This window comes from Schistocerca gregaria, chromosome 4 (genome assembly GCF_023897955.1).
Source record: "Schistocerca gregaria isolate iqSchGreg1 chromosome 4, iqSchGreg1.2, whole genome shotgun sequence".
Classification (NCBI taxonomy): domain Eukaryota; kingdom Metazoa; phylum Arthropoda; class Insecta; order Orthoptera; family Acrididae; genus Schistocerca; species Schistocerca gregaria.
Genome location: NC_064923.1, coordinates 301,844,566 through 301,868,999, shown reverse-complemented (window position 1 = coordinate 301,868,999; position 24,434 = coordinate 301,844,566). Strand labels below are relative to the sequence as shown.

Sequence of the window (24,434 nt, the reverse complement as noted above, 5' to 3'; positions counted from 1 at the left end):
CTACCTAGGTGTTCAGCCGTTGACGGCGCATTACCCGACACTTTAGCATAAAAACTGTAATAAAGATGGCGTTTTTGGGACTGTTTTATTGCGATTTATCGCTCAAACTGCACTTATTCGCGAAAACCACCAAATATGGCATATTAGCTTCGCTGCAAGCTTAATGTCTTTCGATTTTTCAATTCTGAACTTATACATTAAAAGCGTTTCGTGTGTTTTCAGTCTGCGGCGTTTATGAGTTCGCGCGAAGAAACAGTGCTGTTTTTGTGATGTCCCCAGTCCTGTGCTGTGACTGGCTGAAGGAAGCAAACTGAGCAGCCGCCATGTTGATCAGAGCTATTGCCAAGCTATCATGTTATGTTTGGTGTTTTTTTCTTATTTGTACTTCCGTTTCAGCAAAATATAAACCTCTACTTCATGGAGCTAATCGACATTGCAGTGTGTAGTCTTAACCATCACTTGACGTCATCAGTTTCAAAAATCTTGACTGTCATTACTTATGTCGATGCGGAAAATATTATAAACGCGTCCTAATAATTTAGATTTTGTAATTCATTATCGAAAAATACAATTTGGGACGGCGCGCTTCAGCCCGTTAACTGCAAATTGCGCCTGCTAAAGAGGTAGTGTTTGCGCTTTGCCGGAAGGCAAAAACCGCAAAACTCCTGCGCTGAAGAATTGAAAACGACTTGCAGAAATGTTTCGGGCAGTAGAAGGAAGCATGGAGGCCTGTGTGGAATCAAGTTAGGTCCGTTTCATCTTGTGTCAGACAACTTACACCACATTCTCCTGTATAGCGCAAGAACAGACCTGTAGTAAACCATTCGTCTGTTTCCAATGACTTGATCGATCTCGATTAAATGTGTCACAGCTAAGTTCGAGTTTAAACGGTGAAATCACTCGCCTACTAATACGCTACGGCTAGCGTTCCCTTAGTAATGCTGGTTGTCTCGATTTCACAAAGAAATTTTCTCTCTGCAGCGGAAATTGTGCAGATTTGAAACTTCATGGCAGATTAAAACTGTGTGCCTGATCGAGACTCGAACCAGGTAGTTTTACATTTCGCGAGAATGCGCTCTACGACCGAGTTATTCAAGTACTACTCACGACCAGCCCTCGAAACTATACTTCTGCCACTGCCTCATCTCCCCCATCTCCCAAATTTCACTGAAGTTCTACTGCATATCTTGCCAGATGAGCACTCTCGGAAGAAAGGATACTGCGAAGACATGCTCATCCTCAATCTAGGACATTGTTCCCAGATTCAATTTTCACTCTGACGTCGGATCAGCTGATGTCATCTGATGTCTGACCTGGTTTGAGCCTCATTCACGTTTCTGTGAGTGTCAGAGCCAAATGTTTAAGTACACGTTAGGAAAATACACTGACCATCTGGACCAACGATTCGGACACCGGTGGATAGGCTGAGGTGGTCCAGTCGCATGGCTTCCATGACCACTGGATTTGACTCCATTGGACCTTTTCTTCCGGGATCGATTGAAGGGTTTGATTTATGAGACTCCTGCTGAGACAGAAGATCTAGTGGCACAAGTTGTGGTAGCTGTAGGATAGATTGCAGAGACACCAGGTGTGATAGAGCGGGTGCACCACAATATCGTTCGTAGGTACAACGTTTGCACTGAACTTGGTGGTCGCCACATGAATCTTACTTGTTTTGAATCAGAATGTTACCTTTCATTTGAAAAGGGCAAAAACGGTTTAAGTTTAACTGTAAACAACAGTATTTGTGAAAACTGATTAAGTATCCTTTTTGTTTCTTTGGTTATTAATGAGTAGAACTGTAAAACAAGTGATGTACTGGATCACGCCTAATAAATTGCTTGTAAAAGTGGTCTACATCTACATCTACATCTACATGACTACTCTGCAATTCACATTTAAGTGCTTGGCAGAGGGTTCATCGAACCACAATCATACTATCTCTCTACTATTCCACTCCCGAACAGCGAGCGGGAAAAACGAACACCTAAACCTTTCTGTTCGAGCTCTGATTTCTCTTATTTTATTTTGATGATCATTCCTACCTATGTAGGTTGGGCTCAACAAAATATTTTCGCATTCGGAAGAGAAAGTTGGTGACTGAAATTTCGTAAAAAGCTCTCGCCGCGACGAAAAACGTCTATGCTGTAATGACTTCCATCCCAACTCGTGTATCATATCTGCCACACTCTCTCCCCTATAACGCGATAATACAAAACGAGCTGCCCTTCTTTGCACCCTCTCGATGTCCTCCGTCAATCCCACCTGGTAAGGATCCCACACCGCACAGCAATATTCTAACAGAGGACGAACGAGTGTAGTGTAAGCTGTCTCTTTAGTGGACTTGTTGCATCTTCTAAGTGTCCTGCCAATGAAACGCAACCTTTGGTCGCATTACCAAAGTGTGTTCCAATGGTTGTAGCACGGAAGCGGTAGGTACGTTTCCGAAAATCAGCTTCACTTAAATTATTATCTACTCAGTCTCGTCTACAAGTCCCAGAACTATTTAAGGAGGATTTTAGAGCTACCTGTATTTATTGTTAAAATAAACCAGACTGATACCTCGTAATATTTGAAGGCTGTGGATGGTTCCAGTGATTGAGCGGTTTTAATGTAGTGTAACACGATCATGTCTTGTAGCCTATTTCTGTACATTACACTAACTGAACTTGACTCAGATCCTATTTTTTTTCAAATAGCTAAGTGCTGCACACTGACGATAAGAGAGCGCAAGAAAGAAGCCTGTCCATGGATCTTTAACACAGATGAGCTTCAACTTTTACGCTTATTCAAAAGCAATCTCTGCTCAGATATCGACATGGAAATTTCCACGGTGCTGCTTCCTTGGCACTGTTCCACGGCAGCTCTTTATTGTCATATTTATGCATCCCAATGCTTTCATGGCCTGCTCGGGCGTAGCTTAGTTTCAATGCATAGTTATCGTAAACTGAATATCCTTAGCTATAGCAGCATTCAGCGTCCGGAAGCACTAATTTACATCTAGCGTAACGGTGGCGATAGAATGATCGTTCGGGATTGTACTGAGGAACAATATTTGGCAAGGAAAAGTTCGTGTCTTGCATCAGGAAAATAAGTGAGTGTTTCTTTCCTGTCATCGTGAGAAGCAATTTACAGGAAACTATTTTTCATTATTAGAGTACCATCATTCCCAGAAGAAAGTATAATTATTATTCCACAAAGTTGCCTGCACATTTATTTTGGAAATCTACCGTATCAGTCGCTACGATACTATTCGCAGTGTGTAGGTGTGTCATTGCGGATATATGTAACTGAGAGCTGAATTAGAGTTTGAACATTTCTCGTGAGACTTAACGAAACAGCATATCAACTAAGAATCACGTAACTGAAAAACAAAAGTTTTGAAGAGAAGAGAAGATACAGAATCAAAATGAAGAAAATGGAAGGTAAAGCATTCATGAAGTGAGATTACTAACAATGTCAACCGATTTCTAAAACTTGTAATTTAAATTATGTGCCTTTTTCGACCGAAAAAGAGTTTGTAGTAAAATATTACAGTCCTATTACATCCAGTTACAATGATTACATCCATACAAATATCCCAAGAAGAACGCAACTGACATCTCTCTTAAAACACAATTTCTTCTTTGTTATTAGGTTTTTACGTTTCTGTCAAGTATATACATACATACATTAATCCTTGTTCCATAGATCATGAATACGACATTTCGTAACGATGTGGAACGTGTCACTTTATCATAAATTATCTTTACACAAAATAATAAATTAATTAACTTTTTTCTTTTACAATTACTAATTCATATCTAAGAATTCATCTATTGAGAAGAAGGAGTTGTCATTCAGAAATTCTTTTAATTTGCTTTTAAATGTTGGTTGGCTATCTGTCAAACTTTTAATACTATTTGGCAAACGACAAAAGATTTTTGGGGCAGCATAATTCACCCCTTTTTGTGCCAAAGTGAGATTTAATCCAGAATAGTGAATATCATCCTTTCTTCTAATGTTTTAGTTACGCACTTCGCTGTTACTTTTGAATTGGCATGCGTTATTAATGACAAATTTCATAAGTGAATATATGTACTGCGAATGTGTTGTCAATATTCCGAGTTCCTTAAATAAATGTCTACAATGTGATCTTGGGTGGGCTACAGCTATCATATTGATTACACACTTTTGTGCAATGAATACTTTCTCTCTTAACGACGAACTGCCCCAAAATATGATGCCATATGAAAGCAATAAATGAAAATAGGCATAGTAGGCTAATTTAGTGATATGTTTACCATCAAAATTTGCAATAAGACTAATAGTATAAATAGCTGAACCTAACCGTTTCAGCAGATCATCAATGTGTTTCTTCCAATTCAATTTCTCATCAACGCACACATCTAGAAATTTTGAGTATTCTGCCTTAGCAACAGATTTCCGTTCATAGTCTATATTTATCAATGGTGTTATGCCATTTACTGTACAGAATTGTATAAACTGTGTTTTCTCAAAATTTAGTGAGAGTCCATTTGCAGAGAACCACTTAATAATTTTCTGAAATACATTATTTGCAATTTTATCAGCTGATTCTTCCTTGTTGGGCGTGATTACTACATTAAAAAGTTGAGACATTATTAAAAGCATGAATCCTGCATACAAAATGTTTGAAGATCAGAAGTTATTTAAAATTAATATCTGTATCTTTTACATAAAAATCTCCTCCTAAACAACTGGATCGATTTCAACCAAACTTGGTACATATAATACCTATTGTCTGGAAAGAAGCACTGTGGGAGCTGGGGATGAAAACTGTAGGTAACGCTGTCATCTAGGCTGCCCTTCATAACCGCCAAATTATGCAAGTAGCATCAGAGGGCGTTTCAGGGGGTATACGTATGGATAGGGGCGACTGGTCAGAGAGGGTGGGGATGGGGCTCAAGGAGACCTATAGGGAGAAGGGGGGAGGATGAGATGGACAGAGACAGGGGAGGATGGTAGCTAGACAGATAGACCACAACAACAATTAAAACTTTATATCTAACCCTTGTATTACGTTGCTCTTAACGAGGGTAACAATGTTGGAAGTGAAAATGATGGTCGTTGTACATCAAGTAAATGTTCGTGGTATGCACAGGAACGACCTGTCAATCAGCTATCCTATCTCAGTGGCTGTTAGCAGACTATGCATTTCAGCCGAGATCCTTCTTTATCCTTTCGTAATCCGAGTTTTTGCTTCGTTTACATGGACCTCGCTGTCGACGAGATGTGAAATCTAACAATCCTTTTTTCCTATGGCATTATACTGTCATGGGCATACGACAGATATCTGTTTGTTATAATTGCCTGAATGAGACTAGATTGCAATTTTTACTATATTATTATATTATATGATCAAAAATACAATAAAAGTTGCGATCTAGACTGTGTTATTCAGACTGAGACTTATCAAATCAGTCCTAAAACACAGTTTACTCACCACAAGCCATAATTTAACACTTACATCCTTTTTACAACATAAGTCACATCAAATAGCTGCAGAAAAATATCGTTTTGAATATAGCATCTGCCTACAGATAAAAATGTAAAATATATATTTCATCTTAGAAATAAGAACATATATCTATGTATGAGAATAATGGCATGAAGAAACAGACAGCTACGATTAATATATTTATTTTAAAAATTAATTACATTCTAGTGTTCACCTCTACAGCTGAGTGGTATGCAATTGCTGTATGATCTGATAGATTGGTTCAAGTTTAATATGTCGAAAGTCTCATGTTCGATTCTCTCCGACGGCAAAATGATCTGTGCGTCTGACTGCCATGTGGAGAACCCAGGTTCAGCACCCTTTGCATGAGGTCTTGAAGGGATCCACGCATCCTAGAGATGTTAAGTGAAGAGCTGCTTGAAGGATAACTGTCGGCTCCAATGTCTGAAAGCCGATATGGACGGGAAAATAGAATAATAACAATAATTTCGTACGGTCTTTCAAGGTACTGCACCTGGCCGAAATAATAACAGTAATTACACTGAAGCGCCAAAGAAACTGGTATAGGGATTTGTATTCAAATACGGAGATACGTAAACAGGTGAAACGTTCCCTTGGAACAATTATACACGACTGTGCTTAAACTGTTACACAATATTTTTAGCGCAACGCAATCTGACTTTCAATAACCCCTACAAAAGAATGGCCCTGACTAACATTGACCTATACATTTCACAAATCACTTACCTCACAACAATCTTCGTTACTCAAGCTACTGCAATACAACGAGCGCCTCTACTGCCAGCTAAATAAAAGATTCGAACTACTGAAGGCACTAAATACTGATATGCATAGTTAGCACATGAAAGATTTTGATAGAGAACAAACAATGTATATACCTTAATATCATCAAAAGTCATAATATATATAGCAGTTCATGACATCCAGTCTTACAAATTTCAAAACTCCGCCATTTCTCTCCCCACATCCACCACTGCTGGCGGCTCACCTCCAACTGCGCAACGCTACCTTTCGCTGTGGCCGCAAAAAGATCCCACAAGAACTGTACAACGACGACTTAAGCATCGTTCAACGTGACAGAAGTGCAACCCTTCCACAAATTGCTGCAGATTTCAATGCTGCGCCGTCAACAAGTGTCAGCATGCGAACCATTCAACGAAACATCATCGATAGGGGCTTTCAGAGCCTAAGACCCACTCGTGTACCCTTGATGACTGCACGACACAAAGCTTTACGCATCGCCTCGGCTCGTCAACACAGACATTGGGCTATTGCTGACTAGAAAGATGTTGGTCGGACAAGAGGAGAAGTTTCGATTAGTGGAGGACTGAAAATTCCCGCGATCCGAGTGGGGGTCGATCCCGTGATCTTTCAGTTTCAAGCACGCGATATACCACTAGACCACTAACCCTGAGGTGAGACAGACGTGTTGACCCTATCTCCCCCCCCCCCCCCCCCCCACCCCGTACCGCCTCCAGATGACGCCACATCTTCTGGGCCCGATCACACTGCAGAGTTTTTCATTTAGTATTTACTTTCTGACAAACTCTCATTTCTATGTCTCTTACATGAGTTGTTTCGACCGTATCAAGCCGTAATCTTCAGATCGATGACACTTACTGTGGTCTTATCCTCGTTGAGGAGTATGCATTGTTTGTAACTCCTTCCTTTGACACCAGCACTGAGACTCGATTTCGGACGGCACTGTCTTTGCTTATTTTGTTTAAAATAGTATAAGGAATTAAGTAGCTGGACCCCGTTCTACGTACCTGCGTTAGGATGAAAAATACAAGTTGCGAGTTTGTAGGCTGTGCCAAACAGTAAAAACGTATTTGTGCAGAATGAATGAAAACAACTGACACGTGGTTCTTGAAACCAAGACGATGTTTACTATCGCAGCTGTGTACGTATTCCCTTACCATTTATTTTACAAAGTAATCCCAATCAGAAAAGAAGTTTGAGGACAGCTGTCTTGGAGATAGTGCTTTAGTCCAATACTTTGTATCGGAGAGCTGGCACCAAACGTATCGAGACATTCGAGCAGCACGCAAAACCAAAAATAAATTTGCATCGCATTTGCATTAGACTGCCTCTGGAGCTACATTATCGCTGAAAATGTGTTTTCCTCGGAAGCCATTTGGAGAAGATTTATTGTTACATCCAAGAAGTAAGTGTTCACCTTTATTCAGTAAGGATGATTAATTGGCCATTCCAAAGTCTCCGGCTCCCTAAAGAAAGCACCAAAGTGCCATCCATTTCCTCCAGTAGCAAGCTATCACGGCGTTACAACGTCATTCGTTTTCGATGCGACAATATCGATAAGGTTATGAATTTTACAACTGTCGTGCTCTGCCCCAAGTGCTGTGTTTGTTGCGTGACGTTTGTAATACGGCAGAATGACGTTTATATCTAACGTAAATAGCTGTTGAGTGGCTTGTGTACTTTCCTACGTAATTAATAATTGCAACTGTAATAACTGAATTGATTCATCATCGAAGTGTGAACAGTACCCATGTCACGTATAATTATTCACCGACTGACTAGTTTCAGGTCTTGCTCATTTTCACAAGTCACGTATTTGTATACGCCAACGCGACACACGGTGTAATTCAACGAGAACAAATTCTCCATTGTGTACAAAACATCGTCTCGCGTGGATCAAGTCAAGCTGAATAATGAAGATTTGAGATACATACATACAACGTAAGTACGCGTTGCGCCAATAAAGTAATGAGACTGATGTGGAAAAAAGTTGCTTACCATTTTAGTCAAGTTTAGTGTTGTCTCCTTCAAAATAGTTCCCTTCTGATTGCACACACTTTTTCCAGCGCTTCTGCCACTGATGGCAACATTTCTGTAATATCCTCCAAGACCCTCGTTATAGCTTTTTGGGCATCTTGTGTTGTTTGAAAATGGTGTCCCCTGACCGCTGTTTTGACTCTTGGAAATATAAAAAAGTCGCACCGACCGATATCTGGTCAATAAGGTGGCTGTGGTAGTACTGAAATTTGTTTTGAGGTTCAAAATTGCTGTACTGACAGAGCAGTATAGGATGACGCATTATCGGGATGCAGAATCCAGTTATCAGCAGTGTTGGCACGGACGCGTAGAACTCTGTTACAAAGTCTTTCTAAAATTTCTTTCTTGTAATATCGGTTAACTGTTTGTCCAGGAGGCACCCACTCTTTATGTACAATTCCCTTGGAATCAAAGAAACACACAAGCATTTCACTTTTGACTTTGACATGCGAGCTTGTTTTGGTCTGGGTGATACCTTTGAGCACCATTGCGAACTTTAGGGTTTTGTCTCTGAATCGTACTGAAAAAAGCCAACCTTCGTCACCAATAATAACACGGCTCAACAATTCTGGATTTATTTCCGTTTGCTCTAACAGATCGGCTGCCACATTTTTCCGTGTTGCTCGCTGTTGTGGTGTGAGATTTTTGTGGACCATTTTTGCAAGGAGCTTTCTCATACGAAGATCATCAGTTATTATTAGACGAACCGTTTCTCGATTGATGTTCAGTTCTTCTGCAATCATTTTCACGGATAATCTTCGATAACATTGTACGAGTTAACGCATCCTGGCCAGATTGACATCTGTCCGTGAGGTTGATGGTCGTCCACTGCGGTCTTCATCTTCAACATTCGTTCTGCCTTCACTAAAATTTTTATGCCAACAAAAAACCTGAGCTCTTGACATAACCTCCTCTGCAAAAGCCTTCCGAAGCTTACCGTAAGTTGTCGTCGCGTTTTCACTCAATTTAACGCAAAAAGAAATAGCATACCGTTGCGCAATATTATGCTCTTCCACTTCCGAGACGATAGACACAAAAAAACCCCCATGAACCATGGACCTTGTCGTTGGTGGGGAGGCTTGCGTGCCTCAGCTATACAGATAGCCGTACCGTAGGTATCTGTTGAGAGGCCAGACAAACGTGTGGTTCCTGAACAGGGGCAGCAGCCTTTTCAGTAGTGCAAGGGCAACAGTCTGGATGATTGACTGATCTGGCCTTGTAACAATAACCAAAACGGCCTTGCTGTGCTGGTACTGCGAACGGCTGAAAGCAAGGGGGAAACTACAGCCGTAATTTTTCCCGAGGGCATGAAGATTTACTGTATGATTAAATGATGATAGCGTCCTCTTGGGTAAAATATTCCGGAGGTAAAATAGTCCCCCATTCGGATCTCCGGGCGGGGTCTACTCAAGAGGATGCCGTTATCAGGAGAAAGAAAACTGGCATTCTACGTATCGGAGCGTGGAATGTCAGATCCCTTAATCGGGCAGGTAAGTTAGAAAATTTAAAAAGGGAAATGGATAGGTTAAAAATAGATATAGTGGGAATTAGTGAAGTTCGGTGGCAGGAGGAACAAGACTTCTGGTCAAGTGACTACAGGGTTATAAACACAAAATCAAATAGGGGTAATGCAGGAGTATGTTTAATAATGAATAGGAAAATAGGAATGCCGGTAAGCTACTACAAACAGCATAGTGAACGCATTATTGTGGCCAAGATAGATACGAAGCCCACACCTACTACAGTAGTACAAGTTTATATGCCAACTAGCTCTACAGATGACGTAGAAATTGAAGAAATGTACGATGAAATAAAAGAAATTATTCAGATAGTGAAGGGAGACGAAAATTTAATAGTAATGGGTGACTGGAACTTGAGTGTAGGAAGAGGGAGAAAAGGAAACATAGTAGGTGAATATGGATTGGGGATAAGAAATGAAAGAAGAAGCCGCCTAGTAGAATTTTGCACAGAGCACAACTTAATCATAGGTAACACTTGGTTTAAGAATCATGAAAGAAGGTTGTATACAAGGAAGAATTCCAATCCCAAAGAAAGCAGGTGCTGACAGATGTGAAAATTACCGAACTATCAGTTTAATAAGTCACAGCTGCAAAATACTAACACGAATTCCTTACAGACGAATGGAAAAACTGGTAGATGCGGACCTCGGGGAGGATTAGTTTGGATTCCGTCGAAATGTTGGAACACGTGAGGCAATACTGACCTTACGACTTATCTTAGAAGAAAGATTAAGAAAAGGCAAACCTACGTTTCTAGCATTTGTAGACTTAGAGAAAGCTTTTGACAATGTTGACTGGAATACTCTTTTTCAAATTCTAAAGGTGGCAGGGGTAAAATACAGGGAGCGAAAGGCTATTTACAATTTGTACAGAAACCAGATGGCAGTCATAAGAGTCGAGGGGCATGAAAGGGAAGCAGTGGTTGGGAAGGAGTGAGACAGGGTTGTAGCCTCTCCCCGATGTTATTCAATCTGTATATTGAGGAAGCAGTAAAGGAAACAAAAGAAAAATTTGGAGTAGGTATTAAAATTCATGGAGGCGAAGTAAAAACTTTGAGGTTCGCCGATGACATTGCAATTCTGTCAGAGGCGGCAAAGGACTTGGAAGAGCAGTTGAACGGAATGGACAGTGTCTTGAAAGGAGGATATAAGATGAACATCAACAAAACCAAAACGAGGATAATGGAATGTAGTCAAATTAAATCGGGTGATGCTGAGGGAATTAGATTAGGAAATGAGACACTTAAAGTAGTAAAGGAGTTTTGCTATTTATGAAGTAAAATAACTGATGATGGTCGAAGTAGAGAGGATATAAAATGTAGACTGGCAATGGCAAGGAAAGCGTTTCTGAAGAAGAGAAATTTGTTAACATCGAATATAGATTTAAGTGTCAGGAAATCATTTCTGAAAATATTTGTTTGAAGTGTAGGCATGTATGGAAGTGAAACATGGACGATAACTAGTTAGGACAAGAAGAGAATAGAAGCTTTCGAAATGTGATGCTACAGAAGAATACTGAAGATAAGGTGGATAGGTCACGTAACTAATGAAGAGTTATTGAATAGGATTGGGGAGAAGAGAAGTTTGTGGCACAGCTTGACTAGAAGAAGGGATCGGTTGGTAGGACATGTTTTGAGGCATCAAAGGATCACAAATTTAGCATTGGAGGGCAGTGTGGAGGGTAAAAATCGTAGAGGGAGACCGAGAGATGAGTACACTAAGCAGATTCAGAAGGATGTAGGTTATAGTAGGTACTGGGAGATGAAGCAGCTTGCACAGGATAGAGTAGCATGGAGAGCTGCATCAAACCAGTCTCAGGACTGAAAACAACAACAACAACAACAGACACAAAAACGTGTAAACTTATTGCAGCACAACTCACGACTGTGCAGTGGCATCGATGTGCCTCTTGGACTAGAAGTGGCTTATAGAACAAGGTAAAAAGATACTGTGCCTACGCAGGCCTGCAGGGTTGCCATATCTAGCAAAGAAAATCAGTCTCATTACTTTATTGTCGCACCTCGTAATACGAGGCTTGTGAAAATGGGCGAAGCCCAAAACTAGACATCCAGTAAATGAACAATAGCGATTGTGTTAAAATGTCTTTTCTTTAATACTTGAGACCTGCAAGGAGCGACGTACTGAAGACGTTTGTATTACGTACAATTAGAATTTCAGAGCTATAGTAGCTTATTAGCGTCGAATAAATATTATGATATATTTATGTACTGATGATACCCCAAAGTAATAGCTACAACTTTAGCTCTTTAAGGAACAGATGATAATACACGTAGGTGACAAAAGTCACGGGATAGCGACATGCACTTACATAAATGGCGGTAGTATGGCGTACACAGCGTATAAAAAAATGGGAAGTGCATTGGGAGAGCTGTCATTTGTACTCATTTGATTCACGTGATAAGGTTCCCGACGTGATTATGGCTGCAAGACGGGAATTCACAAACTTTGAATGCGGAATGCTAGTTGGAGCTAGACGCAAAGGACATTCATTTTCGGAAATGGTTAGGGAATTCAATATTCCGAGATCAAAGAGTATGCCGAGAACATCAAATTTCAGTTATAACATTTCACCGCGGACAACGCCGAGGGCGACGGCCTTCACATAACGACAGAGAGCAGGAACGTGTGCGTAGAGTTCTCAGTGCTAACAGCCTAGCAACACTGCGGGAAATAGTTGCAGAAAGCAATGTGGGACGTACAACGAAAATGTCCGTTAGGATAGTACGGCGAAATTTGGCGCCAGCCGCTGTGGCCGAGCGGTTCTAGGCGTTTCAGTCCGGAACCGCGCTGCTGCTACGGTCGCAGGTTCGAAACCTACCTCGGGCATGGATGTATGTGATGTCCTTAGGTTAGTTAGGTTTAAGTATTTCTGAGTCTAGGGGGCTGGTGACCTCAGATGTTAAGTCCCATAGTGCTTAGAGCCATTTGAACCATTTGAAATTTGGCGTTAATGGGCTATGGCAGCAGTCGATCGACGCGTGTGTGCCTTTGCTACTAACACGACATCGGTCTCGTGAAAATATCGGTTGGAACCATTACGGCTGATCTGATGAGTCCTGATTTCAACTGGTAGGGTTCTGGTGTGGCGCAGACCCCATGAAGCTGTGGACTCAAGTTTTCAACAAAGCACTGTGCAAGAAGGGATAGCTCCATAGTGGTGTGGGCTGCGTTTACATGGAGTGGACTGGGTCCTCTGATCGAACTGAACCGATCATTGACTGGAAACTTACGTTCGGCTGCTTGGAGAGCATTTGGAGCCATTCATGGGCTTCATGTCCTCAAACTAACGCGCGACCGCTACGGTCGAAGGTTTGAATTCTGCCTCGTGCATGGATGTGTGTGATGTCCTTAGGTTAGTAAGGTTTAAGTAGAAGAAAGAGATTTTCACTCTGCAGCGGAGTGTGCGCTGATATGAAACTTCCTGGCAGATTAAAACTGTGTGCCCGACCGAGACTCGAACTCGGGACCTTTGCCTTTCGCGGGCAAGTGCTCTACCAACTGAGCTACCGGCAGAAGTAAAGCTGTGAGTACCGGACGTTAGTCGTGCTTCGGTAGCTCAGTTGGTAGAGCACTTGCCCGCGAAAGGCAAAGGTCCCGAGTTCGAGTCTCGGTCGGGCACACAGTTTTAATCTGCCAGGAAGTTTCAAGGTTTAAGTAGTTCTAAGTCTAGGGGACTGATAACCTTAGAAGTTAAGTCCCATAGTGATTAAAGCCATTTTTTTCTCAAACAAAGGTGGAATTTTTATGGATGCTCCGTGTCACCGGGCCACAATTGTATGAAGGACATTCAGGCCAATTCTAGCGAGCGATTTGGCTATTCATATCGACTGACGCAAATCCCATCGAGCACATATGGGACATAATCTAGAGGTCAGTTCGTGCACAAAATATTGCACCGGCAACACTTTCGCAACAATGGACGGCTATGGAGGCAGCATGGCTCAATGTTTCTGCAGACATTTCCAGCAGCTTCCTGATTTACTGCACTGTGCCAGGCAAAGGGAAGTCCAGCACGATGTTGGAGGATATTCCATGACTTTTGTCACCTGAGCGTAAAGTATCTGAAAATAAGGAGAAGGGTATTCCAAACAGCTGCAATCCGTGGTTTGAAATGCTATGCACAGCGCAATTCGAATGCGCGCATTGACCTGTAAGCAGCCTCCTCCTGCCCGCCTGCTGGGGTGCTGTAGTTCTCCATTGCAGCGCCAACACGCGTTACTTTTCTCGTATTTCAACATAGTGAGATCACTTTCACCAGCGAGAAGGGTCTTAAGACCTATCTGCTTCATTTATCTATGGGGTCCTGGAACACTTTTCGTGTCCGACTGTGTGACTTTAGTATCTAAAACAACACGAAATTCCGAAGTGATGGTCCTGAAGAACTCTCTCCTCACCACTGAGTTACGATGTACTGAAGACTATTTGCAAAGGAGATATGGCTGTTCTCGTGTTTAACTTGGCTTCCAGAACAGTTTTGGTACAATCAGCACTATCTTTTAATAAATGAAGTACTCGTTTATGCAACTACCTCCCAGATTACAGGGACAATTTCTTTTTATCAACAGTTGTTAGAGGTCGTTCAAGGTTAAAGAAGACGTTTGAGTATAATTCGAAAACAGAAAGTGGTAGCTCGTTTGACTATATCAGTTCTTCGAAGCATCCTTCATGAGTGTCAACTCATTGCTACCATTTTTGCAGGAATATAACGATTTCTTTGGTGTGGAGAGATGTTCATTGTTGTAGTGATCTTAGGAAACTAACGGATGAGCCAAAGCGTAAGGATCTCTACTTAAAAGCATGTTGGCCCATTTTTGGGACAGGATACAGCAGCGATTCTGGGTCACATGGATCTGACAAGTCCTTGGCAGATTTCCAGAGGGACGTGACGTCAGATGTCTACGCACTCGTCATATAATTCCTACAAATTACAAGTCGGTGGTTTTTGGGCGTACGGCTAGCTCCTGATAGCGTCCCAGTCGTGGTCCATCGAGTTCAGATCGGGTGCGTGTGGTACCCGAGGTTCAAAGTGAGTTCATTATCATGCTCTTCAAACCACTGTAGTACGATCCTGTCCGTACGACACGGACAGTTATCCTGTTATAAGACAAACTCGCCGTCGAGTAAGACATCGTGCATGGAGGGATGCAAGTGGTCCACAACAAGGTTCATGTAGCTCAAGATGTCATGGTGCCTTTGGTTACTACCATAGGTGAATTTTAGAGAGTGGGCAAGCCTATGACCACATTCATGAAGATGAAGAAGCGTGAACGTCCAACACCTTGCTGCCTATTCGTGATTTCAACGTTCTTATAGAACTTTTCGTGGATGCTCACGACAGTAGCTCGCGCACAAGCAATCATCTTCGTCGCTGTCTAGATGCTAGATTCCACGGACACGGCTATAAAAATCTAGCCTTCCTCAGAGACGCTTATGTTAGTGATTTTCCCCATTTGCAACTCATATCGTCGCTAGAAAGAATCCCCATCTATATTAGGTACTAAAGGGCTAACCCGGCTCATGGCGCAATCCCCATTGCAGGTTGCCTATCTAACGCCTTAGAGGAGCAACAAAAATTTGATTTTCAATATTTAGTGTAATTATTGACCGAATTTAAAACTTTAAAATGCTATCATAATTTACTTATTACGAGTTATTATCTTTTGTAAAAGATTTAACACAGTAAGAGGAGTATTAAGTAGAACTTTGCAAAGCGGGCAGCCACAGCCGTTGACCTTCATAATGAATGGATGTAAAGTGTACCGCAAGACAGCTGTAATTGGTGATTTCTTTATCGTCACAACCTGTTTCGCTGCATTAAAACAACATCCTCGGGTAAACTACATAAGAAGGGAAGTATCCCATGTAATATATGTGACCAAAATACCATGAGAATCTACTGTGCGTCTGGTCCCGGCGGAGGTTCGAGACCTCCCTCGGGCATGGGTGTGTTTGTTTGTCCTTAATTTAGGTTAAGTAGTGTGTAAGCTTAGGGACTGATGACCTTAGCAGTTAAGTCCCATAAGATTTCACACAATTGAACTTTTTTTTTTTTTGAACCATGAGAATCTTTTTTTTAAAAAATAAAAATTTTAAATTTTTCGAGTACTTCAAAAAATTATTTTTAATATTATAATAGATCCTATGTAAAGTATTCAAACAGGCATAAAAAATCAGACTTGAAACGTACTTACGACAGTACCTCTCCAGCATATTTTATTCCCCAGAGCACTGTCCAAAACTACAGGCATAAGGAACGGTCTTTTGTTTGCAAGTTCGATACATCTGGTGTTTACAGTGTTCAATGTTTGGACTGCCCGACGAGATATATTGGCCATACTGGCAGACATTCAGTGCGCGTGTCCGCGAGCATCTTAATTCGGCCAGTTAGAAGTCTGCCTGGGACATATAGTTGATAACCTTCACTCCAATTTATCAATTTTATACTGTGAGGAAAAAGCTTTAATTCTCAACATCCCTGAGTAGGTGGAAATCATGGGCTGTAAGAACACCCTCCCATTGCACACTCTGAATAACCCGATGGAATTAAGGCGCTGTGGTAAATTGAATAACTTCAATCTTCTAAAAAGTAGGGTTTGATTTCATCTGCTTTGTAATTCTACTTATTTTTACTGCATGGCGGCTGCAGTGTAACACGTGTTAAGTTCGGCTCGCGAAATTTAGTCGAATTCGAAGGTGTTTCTCGCAGGTGGTGTTGTCTAGTACAAGTGGAAATCGTGTAAACAACAGTGCTCTGTGTAGTAGTGCTATTTTTTTTCTGTGCTCCTCCAATATCTGCGAGAAAATGGTAAACAGAAGAATCAACAGCAGCGCGTCCAGCAGCGGGGAAGCAGCAGGTGCGGCGGGCCTGCTCCTGGCGGAAGGTGCGGCCGCGGCTCCCGGTATAGCGGAGCTGGTCCGCTCTGAGGTAAACGCTGCGCTTCGCGATAAAAACAATCTCGATCTGATAGCAGGCACCATATCAGATACTGTAACGGCAGCAGTATTGGCCAAAATGCGTGAAACTGTTGAGGCCAATACTGCCGAAATTACAGCACTAAAAAAGTCTGTGTCTGAATACGAGAAAAAGGCACGAGAGTTGGAAGTGAAACTATCTGCCGCCACAGACGAGCTAGAACAGTACCAAAGGCGAAATAGTCTACGACTGTTTGGAGTAGCAGAAACTAAAGAAGAAGACACGGACAATCTGCTTATACAGGTTGCGCGTGAAAAATTAGGCGTCGAAGTGACCAAGGCAGACATTGACAGGAGCCACCGGGTGGGACGAAAACTACCAGGTGCTACCAAACCTCGTCCAATAATAATTAAATTTGTGTCGTACCGAAAAAGGGCTGAGATCTTTACCCAGAAGAAGAAGTTAGCAAGGACAGGGATTACAATAAGGGAAGATCTGACACACGAGCGGCTAAAGATTTTAAACAGTGCCATATCCCATTTCGGTCTTCAGAATGTGTGGACTCTGGATGGCAGAGTAATCATTAAGACTGCAGCTGGAAAGAAGACAGTCACAAACATGACAGAACTAAATAGTATTAAGTGAACCTACTCGAGCCAAAAGTCAAACTTAACACCATTTGCAAATCTTAACAGTCCTATACTCAGATATAGTCTTGTAATTGTATTAACTTTTTAATTATTTGTACCTTCAACTAATTGTTCTTGTAACTGTATTAACTTTTTAATTATTTGTACCTTCAACTAATTGTTTTTGTAACTGTATTAACTTTTTACTATTTTTTTGTGTCTTTAGCTGTAGCCATTGCTTAGTTTTAGTTACTGCTAATACTTTTTTCATTTTCTCAGTTTAGTCTCTTCCATTCTGTAATAGTTCTATTGCAATTATTGGTCTCTCCTTTAGTTCATTAGTCAACCATCTCTTCGGTTTAAATTGTTCATAACAAAAATCACTATCAGTATCACTTTAGCAAATTTCAATTTAATTCTAGCTTCCTACGATACTCTATTAAATATTAAGCTTACTTCTCTCTGCTGGCAGCATCGGCCTCTTAAATCACTCCTCTTTCCCTTATTTCCACCCTAAGCTGTTTCAAATACTCTAATTACATTTTTCCTCTTACGACATAGGATACTCAGTGACACACAGCTGTCACCATTTTGGTCATATTCTCCCTGCACCGAATACCACTAATCCATTTTCTATACTCCCGCAACCTCAGGAAATCTCTTGCAGTCGCTTTTCTTTCGGCTCTCGCGGAGTCACAAACAGGGCGCGCAAAATCTCGGACACCCCTGTAATATGTCACTTGGCGGAAACACCGGTCAGTGCCCCTCGCGGCAGGTAGTGCCTAACAAAGGGACAAACCAGTCTGCCACCCTACTCCAGGCTGCTCAGCGGAACGCGTCCGAGGTTTTAGCAGCTCACTGCAACATTCAGTCTTTACCTGCGCATTACGAAGAACTTAGCCTCCTCTTCCACCAACTAAACTACCACGTAATCCTCTTATCCGAAACGTGGTTGAAACCACACATATCCTCTGCATCTATTCATCTCCCAGGGTACACACTTCTTAGGGCAGACAGATCAAAAAAGCGAGGTGGCGGGGTCGGCGCATATATACGAACAGATCTCAAAGCGAAAGTCTTATGTACGTCAAATCCTGCTGAAGAAAAAGAGGCTTAATTCATGTTCATTGAAATAAATATACAAAGTCGGAAATTCTTGACTGGCGTCGTGTACAAGCCGCCAAAAATAAGCTCAATGAGTTCCTTCCAGTCGGAATTACATTCACTTCAGTGTCAATACGAACATGTCATCGTAATGGGTGACTTGAACATAGACCTGCTAAGAGACACTCCCTCCGCAATAAACCTAAGAAGATTGTTTAGTTGCAATAGCATGAACATTCTTCCATTACAACCTACACACCATACGGCGCACAGTCATACTCTTATAGACGTGATCGCAACGAAACAGACTGACAAAGTAAGAGATGTTGGTCAATCATCGGCCCCTGGCCTCTCAGCACATGATGTAATATTCCTGGCCTACTCTGTGCAGCCCCCAAGGATCAAATCGCGTTACATAACTTGTAGGAACATGAAACGTATTGACCTTGACGCTCTAACAGCCGATTGCTCAGAAATCTCATGGCATCAAATAATCAGAGAACCTACAATCGACGGCAAAATTAATGAACTTGGTGATAAACTCACTGCCCTCTATGACAAACATGCACCTGTGCGCACAGTCCGTGTAAGAAAATCTCCTGCTCCATGGCTGACAGCTGAATTACGTCAAATGATGACTAATAGGGATGCTGCCCACAGGCGTTTCAAGGCAGATCCGAAACCCGAACGTTTTGAAGAATATAGAAAGCTACGGAACAGAGTGAAACAATGCATTCGCAATGCCAAAATCAGGCACGCTCGCTCCCTTGTATGCAGCGATCTGACACCCACGACTCTATGGAAGAATCTCCGTAGCTTGGGGGTCGGAAAGGCAAAATCGGAAACTACTTTTCATGTGTCAGCTAACGAATTAAATGAATTCTTCTCTGCACCTCTGAATACCAGCACGGCTGATAATTACCGTCCACAAGAATCTCCAAACAGGATAACTGACAACGATACCTTCCATCTAAAACATGTAACAACAAATACGGCAAGAAAAGCAATAATGAGAATCTCTTCTGATGCAATAGGCAACGACAGTATCGGTATAGCCATGATTAAGAATGTTGCCGATATCTTAGTACCTGTCTTAACTGACATATTTAATTTTTCCCTCGTGAACGGAATATACCCCACTGCATGGAAAAGAAGCATAATTCGACCCATCCCTAAGGTCGAAAACCCGCAACTGCCTAGTGATTACCGACCAATTAGCATACTGCCTGCTGTTTCCAAAGCACTGGAATATATTGTTCATGACCAAATCACTGAACACTTGCATGAATTCAGTCTATATGACAAATTTCAATCCGGTTTCCGTAAACATCACAGCACAAACACTGCTCTAATTAAAGTAACTGATGACCTGAAATATGCCATCGACAATCGAAAGGCAACAATATTGACGCTACTGGACTTCAGCAAAGCTTTTGACACTGTTAACTTTGACATATTACTCAGAAAAATGCAACAGCTTAATTTCTCTGATAGTGCAATGAGATGGTTTGAAAGCTACTTAAAAGACAGACAGCAATGTGTTGTCTGCGCAAATGAAAAATCTTCCTGGAAACATGTTTCTTCGGGAGTGCCACAAGGATCAGTCTTAGGACCACTTTTGTTTTCTTTATATGTCAACGATATTTCGTCGGTTTTGTCCTCCTCTAAACATCATTTCTATGCCGACGACCTCCAGCTCTACCTAAGCGTCAGACCTGAAGACGTAAACACTGCAATCGCTCTGATGAATGATGATCTGTCTTCAGTAGTGACATGGGCGAAAAATCTGGGGCTTAAATTAAATGCAAAAAAGACGCAAGTAATCTTAATAGCCCATCAGAAATTAATAAGTTCAGATTTCCGCCAACGGCTACCTCCTATTCTGCTCGAAGGTACTCCAATACCATATCAGAAAACAGTGAAGAACTTGGGTGTAACTTTGGACGAGCATCTCAACTGGGCGGAGAATACAGTCGCAGTGTGCCGAAAGACGTCTGCTTGTCTCTATGCTCTCAAAAAGTTTCGGAACATATTCCCACAGGACTTGAAACGCCAGCTCGTGCAAGCACTCGTTCTACCGAACCTCCACTATTGTGATGTGATTCAACAAGGCATGAGTAGTGAAAACAAAAGACGGCTAGAGCTAACCATGAATGCCTGTGTGCGTTACACCTGCAACATTCGCCGATATGATCATGTTAGTGCTTCATACTCCGAGCTAGGGTGGCTGCGGCCAGACAAACTGCGTGACTACCACACTCTATGTCTACTTCACCGACTCCTCATCGCGCAAGCACCCCAGTACCTAGCTTCAGAGATTAAAAACCTGTCATGCCATCATAATCGAAACACGAGGTCACTCTTATCTGGTATCCTAACTGTGCCCACTCACAAAACAAAAACTTTTGCAAACTCCTTCTCAGTTGCCGCTGTCCGCCTCTGGAACAAACTGCCCCTTACCTTGAGGAAAATTCAATCTCCTGTGGCTTTTAAGAAGAAGTTGAAGCATTTCCTACTATCATCCGCATAAAATTCTCCACAAAATTAATGTGCAAGGCCAATCCTCTCATCTGTCAAATAGCAAAGCTAGCGTCTCGTATCTTGCTGCTGAGATGCCTTCCTCTTCATCTATCTCTATTAGCCACGCAGTCTCCTTTTCCTTTATATTTTCCTTAATTATGTTTCATCATGTCTCTCTATTCTTCTCCTCCCTTCACCATGAGTCTCCCTCATACTCCCTGCCGCCAGCACTCCTATCTTAAATCTTTCTCTTCAATAATGCATTTTTCGAGGTGTACCTTTCTAATTGTTTATCTCACTTTTTGTATTAGATGTAGTTCAACATGCCTACTGAAACATATGACTGTAAAATAAGTAGAATGCCTGGTTAGATGTAAGAGAGGGCCTGATGGCCCTAATCTTGCCAGGTTAAATAAATAAATAAATAAATAAAAAATAAATAAATATATTACTTTTTTCATCATTATATTCACTTTCCTTGAATGAGCAATTGTTATTTTTAACTTTTTTATTATTTTATCTTTGAATGCATTCTATCACTGTTAAGATGGTCTCCAACCTTCCGCATTCGTACATCGACTTTCCGTCTTAGTGCACACCTGAAGGGCTTCCGTGCTGTACCTTTACAACCACCTCAGGGTATGTATAGATTCTCGTTTGATGTTACGTCAAACTGTCTTCATCCTTTGCTATCTTATTATCTTAAATTTCTGTCAGAGGTGCCCTTTCAATTGAAGTAGCCTGCATGACAAAAAAGTTTTAACGTGTCATTAACTATGAGAGTATGTTGCGGTTTTAATTTAGTGTTCTCTGTTTCGTGGATTCCACATGGATACGATTACCGGCTTGTTGCTCAGTCGGCCTTACTGTCAAGACATTTGGTCTTAATAGTGTGAAAGCGAATGAACGGGGGAGGGTGTGTGAAAGCATCGGGGAGAGAGGGATTGTTCATTTAGCTCGCAGGATGCTCCAATTTCGATCTTTCTTTATTTATGTCTTTCATTTTCACTCACTGAACTTATGGTATTTTTCCCGTAGTGTGTCACCGCACATTTCGCCTCGATGTCCTATTTTATTTATTTTAACGAATTCCAGTTTCTGATTACGAACTCTGGGAGCGTTTTGGTACCCTAATGTGAGACTGTTATTAAGTACTTTTAACTTTGGTTGTTTCGTTCTGTTTAAATACCTGACATAGGTTCTATAAAAATATTTTAAAAATTTTCATGAAATTCTAGAAATATTTAAAATTTTTAAAACTCTTTTAAAAGACTCGTATACTATTTTGTTCATACGTATTACATGGAATCCTTTCCTTCGTATGCAGTTCACCTGAGGATGCTGTTGTAAGGCAGAGAAACCTGTTGTGACGATAAAGAAATCACCTATTACAGCTGTCTTGCGGCTCATTTTACTTCCATTCAGTAAGTAGTATTACAGCTAAAAGCTGTGTCCATGTCTTGAGGCAGTGCAACTCATGGCGCGCAAATTAGCAGAATATATTCATCCACTATTTCAGAATGAGAGTATTTAGCGAATTCCAACTAACAATACATATTATTTCAAACCTTTACGAAACACTTTCTTGCGAGCATCCCCCATTTTCGCTTCTCATGCTGTAACTCTTCAGCACCAGATATACTACTAAATCTATTCCCAACAAATATTACAGACAGAATGACAATATCCACATAAAGCACTGAATGTGCCTGCAAAATAGCGTCATTGTACGACACAGTGTACACGAGACACATCGCCATGAACATTGATATGCATGAAAACTAGCTTCATTATAACGGAACGCAAATTGCAATTATACAGAAAGAAAAAATTGTGCAAAAGAAGATAAAACTCATAAACCACGCTTCGGCCAGATGGTAAAAGCATTGGTGTTTAGGCAAATAGTAAGTAACATACACTACTGGCCATTAAAATTGCTGCACCAAGAAGAAATGCAGCTGATGAACGGGTATTCATTGGACAAATATATTATACTAGAACTGACATGTGATTACATTTTCACGCAATTTGGGTGCATAGATTCTGAGAAATCAGTACCCAGAACAACCACCTCTGGCCGCCTGGGCATTGAGTCAAACAGAGCTTGGATGGTGTGTACAGATACAGCTGCCCATGCAGTTTCAACACGATACCACAGTTCATCAAGAGTAGTGACTGGCGCGTTGTGACGGGCCAGTTGCTCGGCCACCACTGGCCAGACGTTTTCAATTGGTGAGAGATCTGGAGAGTGTGCTGGCCACGGCAGCAGTCGAACAATCTGTATCCAGAAAGGCCCGTACAGGACCTGCAACATGCGGTCGTGCATTATCCTGCTGAAATGTAGGGTTTCGCAGGGATCGAATGAAGGGTAGAGCCACGGGTCGTAACACATCTGAAATGTAACGTCCACTGTTCAAAGTGTCGGCAGTGCGAACAAGAGGTGACTGAGACGTGTAACCAATGGCACCCCATACCATCACGCCGGGTGACACGCCAATTTGCCGATGACGAATACACGCTTCCAATGTGCGTCTACCGCGATGTCGCTTAACACGGATTCGACCATCATGATGCTGTAACAAGAACCTGGATTCATCCGAAAAAATGACGTTTTGCCATTGGTGCACCGAGGTTCGTCGTTGAATACACCATCGCAGGCGCTCCCGTCTGTGATGCAACGTCAAGGGTAACCGCAGCCATGGTCTCCGAGCTGATAGTCCATGCTGCTGCAAACGTCGTCGAACTATTCGTGCAGATGGTTGTTGTCTTGCAAACGTCCCCATCTGTTGACTCAGGAATCGAGACGTGGCTGCACGATCCGTTACAGCCATGCGGATAAGATGCCTGTCATCTCGACTGCTAGTGGTGCGAGGCCCTTGAGATCCAGCACGGCGTTCCGTATTACACTCCTGGACCCGCCGATTCCATATTCTCCTAACAGTCATTGGATCTCGACCAACGCGAGCAACAATGTCGCGATACGATAAACCGCAATCGTGATAGGCTACAATCCGACATTTATCAAAGTCGGAAACGTGATGGTACGCTTTTCTCCTCCTTAGACGAGGCATCACAACAACGTTTCACCAGGCAACGCCGGTCAACTGCTGTTTGTGTATGAGAAATCAGTTGGAAACTTTCCTCATGTCAGCAGGTTCTTGGTGTCTCCACCGCACCAACTTTATGTGAATGCTCTGAAAAGCTAACCATTTGCATATCACAGGATCTTCTTCTTGTCTGTTAAGTTTCGAGTCTGTAGCACGTCACCTTCATGGTGTAGCAATTTTAATGGCCAATAGTGTATAATACAATTACTATTTAACAATTTCGCAGAATTATTTCCATATATTTTCACAAGACTTAAATAACATTTTCACTGCTGAGAATCTCGTCATCCACTATCCTAATAGGGCGCTTTTCATTGAGTAT

The 24,434-nt window shown here is 41.7% G+C and overlaps 1 protein-coding gene and 1 non-coding gene across 5 annotated transcripts in view; both read left to right on the top strand.

The window, feature by feature from the left end:
- LOC126365875 (voltage-dependent calcium channel subunit alpha-2/delta-3) overlaps positions 1 to 24,434 on the top strand; it is an 859,858-nt gene that overhangs the window by 326,456 nt on the left and 508,968 nt on the right. The window lies entirely within an intron of this gene.
- On the top strand, positions 13,384 to 13,458 carry Trnas-cga (transfer RNA serine (anticodon CGA)). The gene has a single exon. It is a non-coding gene; the product is annotated as a tRNA-Ser (tRNA).